The sequence below is a fragment of the Dreissena polymorpha genome, chromosome 6 (assembly GCF_020536995.1).
Source record: "Dreissena polymorpha isolate Duluth1 chromosome 6, UMN_Dpol_1.0, whole genome shotgun sequence".
Classification (NCBI taxonomy): domain Eukaryota; kingdom Metazoa; phylum Mollusca; class Bivalvia; order Myida; family Dreissenidae; genus Dreissena; species Dreissena polymorpha.
Genome location: NC_068360.1, coordinates 66,787,627 through 66,795,825, shown reverse-complemented (window position 1 = coordinate 66,795,825; position 8,199 = coordinate 66,787,627). Strand labels below are relative to the sequence as shown.

Here is an 8,199-nt window from a genome sequence, read left to right as displayed (position 1 = left end):
AATCCCCGTTAACATGAATTGCGCATTTTCAAACACATTCAAAAGAAATGATGACTTTCCGCTACCACTTGATCCGGCAATAATGAAAGTTGCAGGGCATTCAAATTTAATACAACAACAACAACAACATGACGTTAATTAAACTCAAATCACAAATACAGTGACGCATGAGTATACAGTGGCAATGCATTTTTTATAAAAAGGTATTAACAATTATGACATGGTGTTAACTATTATTAAGAAATTATAAGAGAGAAAGAGAAATGAAGATAAGATATGGGACATACATTTGAATTGAGTGGGGGAATGCTGATGTTGACCTAAGAAATAAACATTATTTCCTTTGGCCTCAATAACCTGTTTGTTTACCTGGGTAACTGAAACAGACTATAGTTATGTTGTTGTTTTTTTCGTTTGGCTCTATTTAAAGCCCATTGAATTTGATTGGTTAATTTATTTTTAGCTATGGCTCTTCGCTGATCTATGTGTAAACCCTGTTATTAGGTCAGAAATGTGCGTTTTATTTGTGTTTTCACTCTTTTATCTGTGGAATAATCGCGGAGAGTGATTCTAGTTCTTCTTGAATGCTCTGAGCTTTTATGAGTACATACGTACAGCTCGGAGGGTCAATAGCTGGGAGTTGGATTATTGCAACTAAGAGTGATTCATTAGTAGTTTGCATATTAACTTAAGTAATGTGGAGATTTAAAATGTGTGCACTGTACTTGTCTGTTTAAGGTAATTGCATTTGGGATTAATTGGAGTATTGAAATGATGATCAAATGTGAAATGACACGTTCACGTTACAATGACCGATGTTTATCCACAACATTGTCAGGCCAGATAACCATGTCCATGTTTGACTTGTGTCAGTGACCATGTGATTCGTAAGTAAAACTTTATGTTATTGTTTCAGCAAGTAGCTGTATAATATAATAATGTACAAAAATGTGTCAATTTGACCTACAGTAGTGAAATTGCATGACATACAATACTGTGCATGTATTTTTGTAAGTGTACACATGGCACATGAAGTCTTATTAACTGTAAAGGTGAAAGGTATAGATGAGTTTCAAGTGTCATTGATTAGAAACATAATTATATCATTGAGTATTTAAGTAAGGTTAACATTAAACTTGAGGTACAAACATTCACATTGCATACAATTTGGCTAGTGAAAAGTTTAAAATATAAATTACAATTTGTTAACAACAATTAAGAGTAAATAAGTAATTTGTGGTATTGATAATGGTTGCCGGATTGGAAAAAAAATATGCATAAACAATATTTTAAACATGTGTAGTGAATGAAGTAAGGTATTCAACATTTACTACGATGTAGTAATACCAATTAATATGTAAGATATGCATTCATCTTATAAAATATTGATTGATTAATTGAAACAAAATGCCAAATATACTGACTGTATAAGAAAAATATTTTGTTCTCTACATAATTAAGCTTATCATCGGGTAACTGTTTAAAGTAATATTTTTATGGATGTGGATAAGTCCTATAAAATGTAATTGTAAAAAAAAAAAATAAAAAAAAAAAAAAATAAATAAATAAAAGATGATAAACATATGCACCAAGCTAAAATATTCAACGGGTTTATGTTTGAAATAATATTTTTATGAATTTGTATAAGATTTTAAATCCTTTAAGGTTCTTGTAGTCAACAATTCTTTGAATTTTAGTGTATTTGTTCTTCAGTAGTAGTATCCTTTTATAAACTTCTTTCTGTGTTCACTAACAAAGGGACATATAAGTATGTAGAGAATAAAATCATTTTGTATTAATTAGTTATACTTAATTTTTTAATAAAACTTTTTGCTTTAACATTTTTCATTCAGGTTATTTCAAATACACTTTTGTCTTGTAATTATTTTCTTCAATGTCCTAAAATAGTTTTATCTTTGTGATTATTATAGGTCTATTTTTGAACTTTTGTTGAAGTAAATATTTTCTAAATAATTTTCTACAAATTTCGTTTTTTTAAACTACTGATTCAAAAATATTTTTCTTAAAACTATTTCTTAGGCTTTTTTTTTTTTTTTAATAAAACTTCTTCCTAAAACATTGCTTTTCTTAAAAAAATAAAAAAATAAAATCACTCATAAATAAATTTCTTAAACTAAGTTTCCTAAACCATTCACCTTAAAAATATTTTCCATTTAACTCTTTTTCTATTTAGCTTTCAACTTTTTAAAATTATTTTCATATTTAAAAATAATTTTCATAAAACCATTTTGCATAAATTAGTAATGCTAATTTTTTGTGTGAAGATTTTAATTTAAACGTTTTGCTTAAACATTTTTCATTCAAGTAATTTCAAATACAATTTTGTCTTGTAATTATTTTCTTCAATGTCCTAAAATAGTTTTATCTTCATGTGATTATTGTTGATCTATTTTCTTTTCAACTTTTGTTAAAGTCAATATGTTCTAAATAATTTTCTACAACTTTCGTTTTTTAAACAACTGCTTCAAAAATATATTTTTTTAAACAACTGCTTCACAAATATTTTTCTTAAAACTATTTCGTAGTTTTTTGTTTTTTTTTTTGTTTTTTGGTTTTTTATAAAACTTCATTCTAAAAAAGTTCTTCAACTTTGTCCTAAAACATTGCTTTTCTAAAAATAAAAACACTCGTAAATAAATTTCTTAAACTTAGTTTCTAAAACATTCTTCTAAATTATTCACGTAAAAAAGTTCACCTGTAAATAAATTTCTTAAACTTAGTTTGAAAAACATTCTTCTAAATTATTCACATTAAAAAAATATTTTGCTTTCAACTTTTTTTTTTTTTTTTTTTTTTTACTTTCCAAAATCAAATTTTCAAAAATAGATTGCATAGTGTTCTCATTTTATTTTATTTTTCTTAATCTAATTTTCAAAAAAGTCCGAATAACTTTTTATACTAAATTATTTCTTAAGCTTATTTTCAAAAAACAGTTTCTTATATTTAAAAAAAAACAAAAACATGTGTATAACTTCTCAGATTCAAAAAATTATGTTCATATGTGTATAACTTTCCAAATTCATAAAATTATAAGACCATTTTGCTTTAATGATTAAAAATATTGAAGATTTTAATTAAAACTGTTAACTTTTTACATTTTTCAATGTTCTAAAATAGTTTCATCTTCATGTGATTATTGTTGATCAAATATTTATCTCACACGTGTTTGTTCCATTTGTTATGTTATCGAGGTGGTGTGTATATCAATTCCTAAATGTTTTGCTAATACGAAGATTTTTTAATAACATTTTCATACAACTTAATTCTTAAAAAAAAATAAAATTGTTCTTTAACTTATTTTCAAAAACTTTCTCATAAAACACTGCTTTTCTAGAAAAAAATTCACTCGTAAATTAATTTCTTAAACTTATTTTAAAAAACTTTCTCCTAAATACATAAACCTACGTTTTTTATTCAAATTCTTTAAATTATTTTCATTAGTAAAATTATTTTCATAAAACCATTTTGCATTAATGAGTTATATTAAACAATGTTGAAAATTTTAATTAAAACTTTTTGCTTTAACATTTTTCATTCAAGTAATTTCAAATACAATTTTGTCTTGTAATTATTTTGTGTAATTATTTTCTTCAATGATCTAAAATAGTTTCATTTTAATTTGATATTAACTATCAAAACCAGCCATTACTTGTTTAGATATTAATTATGTGATAATTGTTTATCAAATTTAATATGATCTCACACGTGTTTGTTCCATTTGCTGTTTAATCGTGATGGTGTTTTTATCAATTCCTAAATGTTTTGCTAAACATAATGTGCTCACAGTTCTCTTGTTATATTTTAAGTGGTGAATATTTGCATACATTGTCATTTTCCTCACTGCCTTTAATAACAGAGACATCTTCTGGTGATAAGTTTAATACTATGTACTTGCAACTAGTTTCATATTGTGTTTCTGTTCACGCGTAATATTTATATCATGAGTATATGACTCAGACAATACAATTTTAAAACTGATTTTATCTAGTTTTTTCTATGACCTCAGTCACCTCACAACAAACAAAAGACACATGCCTTAAGTGTCTTAAATTGTTTTGTGATTTTAACAGTTGCAAATATCTTCGATCACCCTCATTCATTTTGCTTTTTATCAAGAGAATGTACTTGTATGAAAATAATTGACTGTGCAAAAAAAAAAAAAAAAAAAAAAAAAAAAAAAAAAAAAAAAATACACGTGTTATGCTTTAACAAATAAAGTTTTAGAGTTCGTTATTTTTTAGTAATATCATATTTTTCACAATAAAACTAAATAAAAAAATGGCGCATAAGTTACATAATGCTCAAACATTATGCCTTTATAAAGAGAAAAAAACTTTTGACATTTTAATCACTGAATAGCTTATTGCATTCTAGGTATATACACGGAGTAGTGTTAACATTGCACGACTGAACACAGGAAAGCATTCTTATATTGTAATGCATATTATGGTGGGAATGTATATCTAAACAATAAACTCATACCCGCTATTCTTATTTTGGTTTTGTTTTTATAATTTTCAAAGAATTGTTTGTGAACATCGCTTACTGAAACTGTCGAATAATTACATTACATCTTTTAAAGGTTACATCTCTACTTTATGAAATTGTATCTCCCTTACAACCTTAAAATCTAATCGGATATCACAGCTTTAAATCAATAACAATAACTATGAATGTGAACGTAAATATCTGAATAAAAATAGATTTTAACCATTAAACAAAAATCATATCCCTCTTGCGTGTTTATATACTGCACCAATTATGTTTTAATCCAGTATGTACATGCATTTTTCTTATTACCGATTAGCTGAACATTATTCATATTTAATAAATTCATAACATTATTCATAAGTTAATACAAACATATCAATCGACTTTAAAATTGTAATGGGACCTGTAAACAATTAAAACTAGGAACATCGCTTTGGAGAGATAATTACCAAGCATTTGGATGTTAAGATATATCCGATGAAAATCACTAGATTATTTCACTTGCTTTGTAAATGATCAAAGTTAATCAGCGTGAATCGTACATGTAAACAAAACTTTCACGCCTGTTACTCTGACCCGATGAAATCACGTGACCAAGTCTACTACACCCGTCAATCACTTTCCCACGCACTTGTCAATAACCTATAGTCTGTTCCAATATTTGAAGTTACTAATCATTTAAAATGTATTACGCCCAGGTAAAAGACCAATTACCAGGTCATATAATCAACTAGACACAAACCACGTCTCCAATGCCCTAAATAATAATTACCTAGGAAAATGTATGTTAGTTATTTCCCAAATAGATCTTACCAAACCATGTAATGTGAAAATTATGCGTCTATGACTATATTGTTCTGTATACTCATGTATTGCAATTGTAACTTGAGTTAAATAAAGTTCTGTTCTGTTCTGTTCTGGAATTTACATGGAAAAAAGACATGCTGATCATTTAACCCAGAATTTATCTCAAAGCACACACATTTAAATATAAAGTTAACCCGATTGCAATTAAAAAATGAAAACCATTGAAATAGAATATCACATAAATTGATTTACTTTATAGCTTCTCGATGACTAGATATAAGCCTAAGCTGTAGATTAATTTTGATTCGAAATTTACTAAACATCAACAACATGGCTTTTTTGTCACACATTTTTAGGATTAACTCGCTAATTACCAATTATATTTATTGAAATGACACTATCATCTGTTTATTTTTATTGCTTCATGATATGTTTGATCACGTCTCTTTCATTCATATTCTCACCGATCGTCAAACATTGAATAAGTGCGTTTGATATTTTTTCAATTTATTACATCTCTAATATTTTAGAGGCAGAACATAAAAAAGACTTAACAAAAGAATAAAACAACTTAACAAACTTATTTCGGCTTCAAAACATACTGCTGACATTCGTAAAGTAAACCAAATAAAGCCTTTAGGGCTTTCCCAAGCAGATGTTATTGGTTTAAAGTAACGGGTTGTTTTTGCAACGCATAGGAATCTTGATTATTCAACCAGTTGTTGATAAAATTCAAAGTAAACTCTCCTGGGTATTTTTTTCTCAATATGTGTTGTAATTTCACAGCACCTACATAACTGCCAGGTTGCTTAGCATTAAAATAGTATTCTGAAAGAATACGCTCCTTTTGTAATTTATCCATGGTTAATCAATATTGCTTGTTTATTTATAAACATTGACAGTGTGCACTATTCGAAAACAACTTTAAAAATGAACAACACGAATACTTCAATGCATATAAAATATTTATTTTATACACATAGTGATCTCATTACAAAACATGTTCAGTACATAATTTTATTTGTTAAATGTGATAAAACACTGATGAGTTTTCTGATATTTCTTTGTTTACAAACATGTGCTTTTCATCTCTCTCAATTGTCCCCCCTACATTCAACAAGACTGGAGGAGTATTCCCCCTTACATTAGCAATCAAATAAAACAGTATGTTCCCTTATACTATACAAAGTTAATATTATAAACATAATAACATTACAAAATATCAAACATTTACAAAACATGTCAACAATTTAAGGTAACAATCTTTTCAAAGTATTACATTGAGAAATATTAAGGGTTACACCAAAATCTGTAGCATTTCCGTTTGCAAAATGTCGTATGTCTATATAATTTTATGTTTGGTTGCTTATTTTACAAAATGACAAAAACACATTATTTTCTAACGAAAATTGTTCCGTTCGATACAATAAAACCAATGGTGTTGTATTCATTTCAGAAGGCTTCCATTGCTGTGGAGTGCATTGAACGACATCATGGCCTAGAAGAACATACCCGGGGATAATACCAGCAGCAACAAGTGTAAGTAAAGTTATCCTTTTCATCATGACAGTTCTACATTCACGTTTTTTGCTTTTTGTAAAAGTTCGTTCTGAATATTTACATTGTTTACATCATACACAAAAGATACATTCCCATCAATATTATCTGAACACTCCATTTCTACTAGAAGATCAATCCTTGACTGAATAATAACGTTGAATTACTGTGTTTTTAAATCAGTTACAGCGAAACAATCTGTCTTCTATTTGTGTAATTGTAAGCACCATTTTTTTCATCTTGGCTTTCCATTGATCCGTTTTCATTATGGCTAGAAAGTCTTTGCTCTCTATAACTCGTTTGTGAAGGAAAACCATCTCTGGGGTAATATTCGAAATGGCCATCATTTCTTCCCAAGAACGTATTATGGCATTTTCATCGACTTCTTTCAGCATATCCTCGAAATAAAACTCAAGTTGATACTCCTCATCATCACATATCATGAGGCAGTCATGTTCTTTCTGTGAAGGGTGATTGGTTTGACAACCATAACAGTTCTTTCGAACAGTCATTGTTTTGACTTCACATCAAGCTTTTGCGTATAAAAAGTCAAAGTAGGAACGCATCATCATGACACTCGCTGAAGTTGAGATGTCTAATTGAGGGGGTGATGAAAATTCCACCCCCTCAGTCATGTTATTCTCTTCTTTCCCCATTTCATTGTTTAATGATAAAACACTATGTCCATCTTTACAACTGAGCTTAAAATCTTGAGATGATGAACAAGCCATATTCACTATGTGCTTCTGTCACTTGTTGAAGTGGGAATGAAACACAGTACTTGAGGATTTCTTTATATAGCTTTATATCTAACGAATTTTGTTTTCAAATTTTTCAGATCACGCAACCGCCAAAATGCACGCCGCCATTTTGAAGCATGTCTGAGTGAACCGATGGTTTCCATGGATTCCATGAAGATTCAATTGATTTGTTGGTTTTTAATTGTCCAATTATTTTTAAAAATAAACATTTTGGTGAATGCTGTTTGTGTTCTTCCAACGGATCATCTTCTTTCCCCCATTGGTGTAATCGTACTGCACACGAAAAACATTCTACTGTATCGTTTTTACCTGTGTCATAAAAGCCAGCTGATGATAACTGAAACTTGTTCGGTTGAATTTGAGGTGACCATAGATCTAATGTTTTAAGTCTATCTTCATAAAATGTGAGGTGTTCAAATTTGAACTCGAGTTCTTGAAATGCATTCATGGTGACTGTCCCTCTAAAAATGAAATCAGTAGTTCAACACTTTCTTTTAAACTACACATCGTTTCAAACATTGTCGTTGGTAAAATCAACTTGTTTTTTCCTTTTTTAAAAACC

General features: G+C 28.3%; 1 long non-coding RNA gene across 1 annotated transcript; it reads left to right on the top strand.

The window, feature by feature from the left end:
* Window positions 1–462: 462 nt before the first annotated feature.
* On the top strand, window positions 463–7,855 carry LOC127836137 (uncharacterized). Its single transcript, XR_008028618.1, has 3 exons — window positions 463–887; window positions 6,776–6,858; window positions 7,715–7,855. It is a non-coding gene; the product is annotated as an uncharacterized LOC127836137 (long non-coding RNA).
* Window positions 7,856–8,199: the final 344 nt, after the last annotated feature.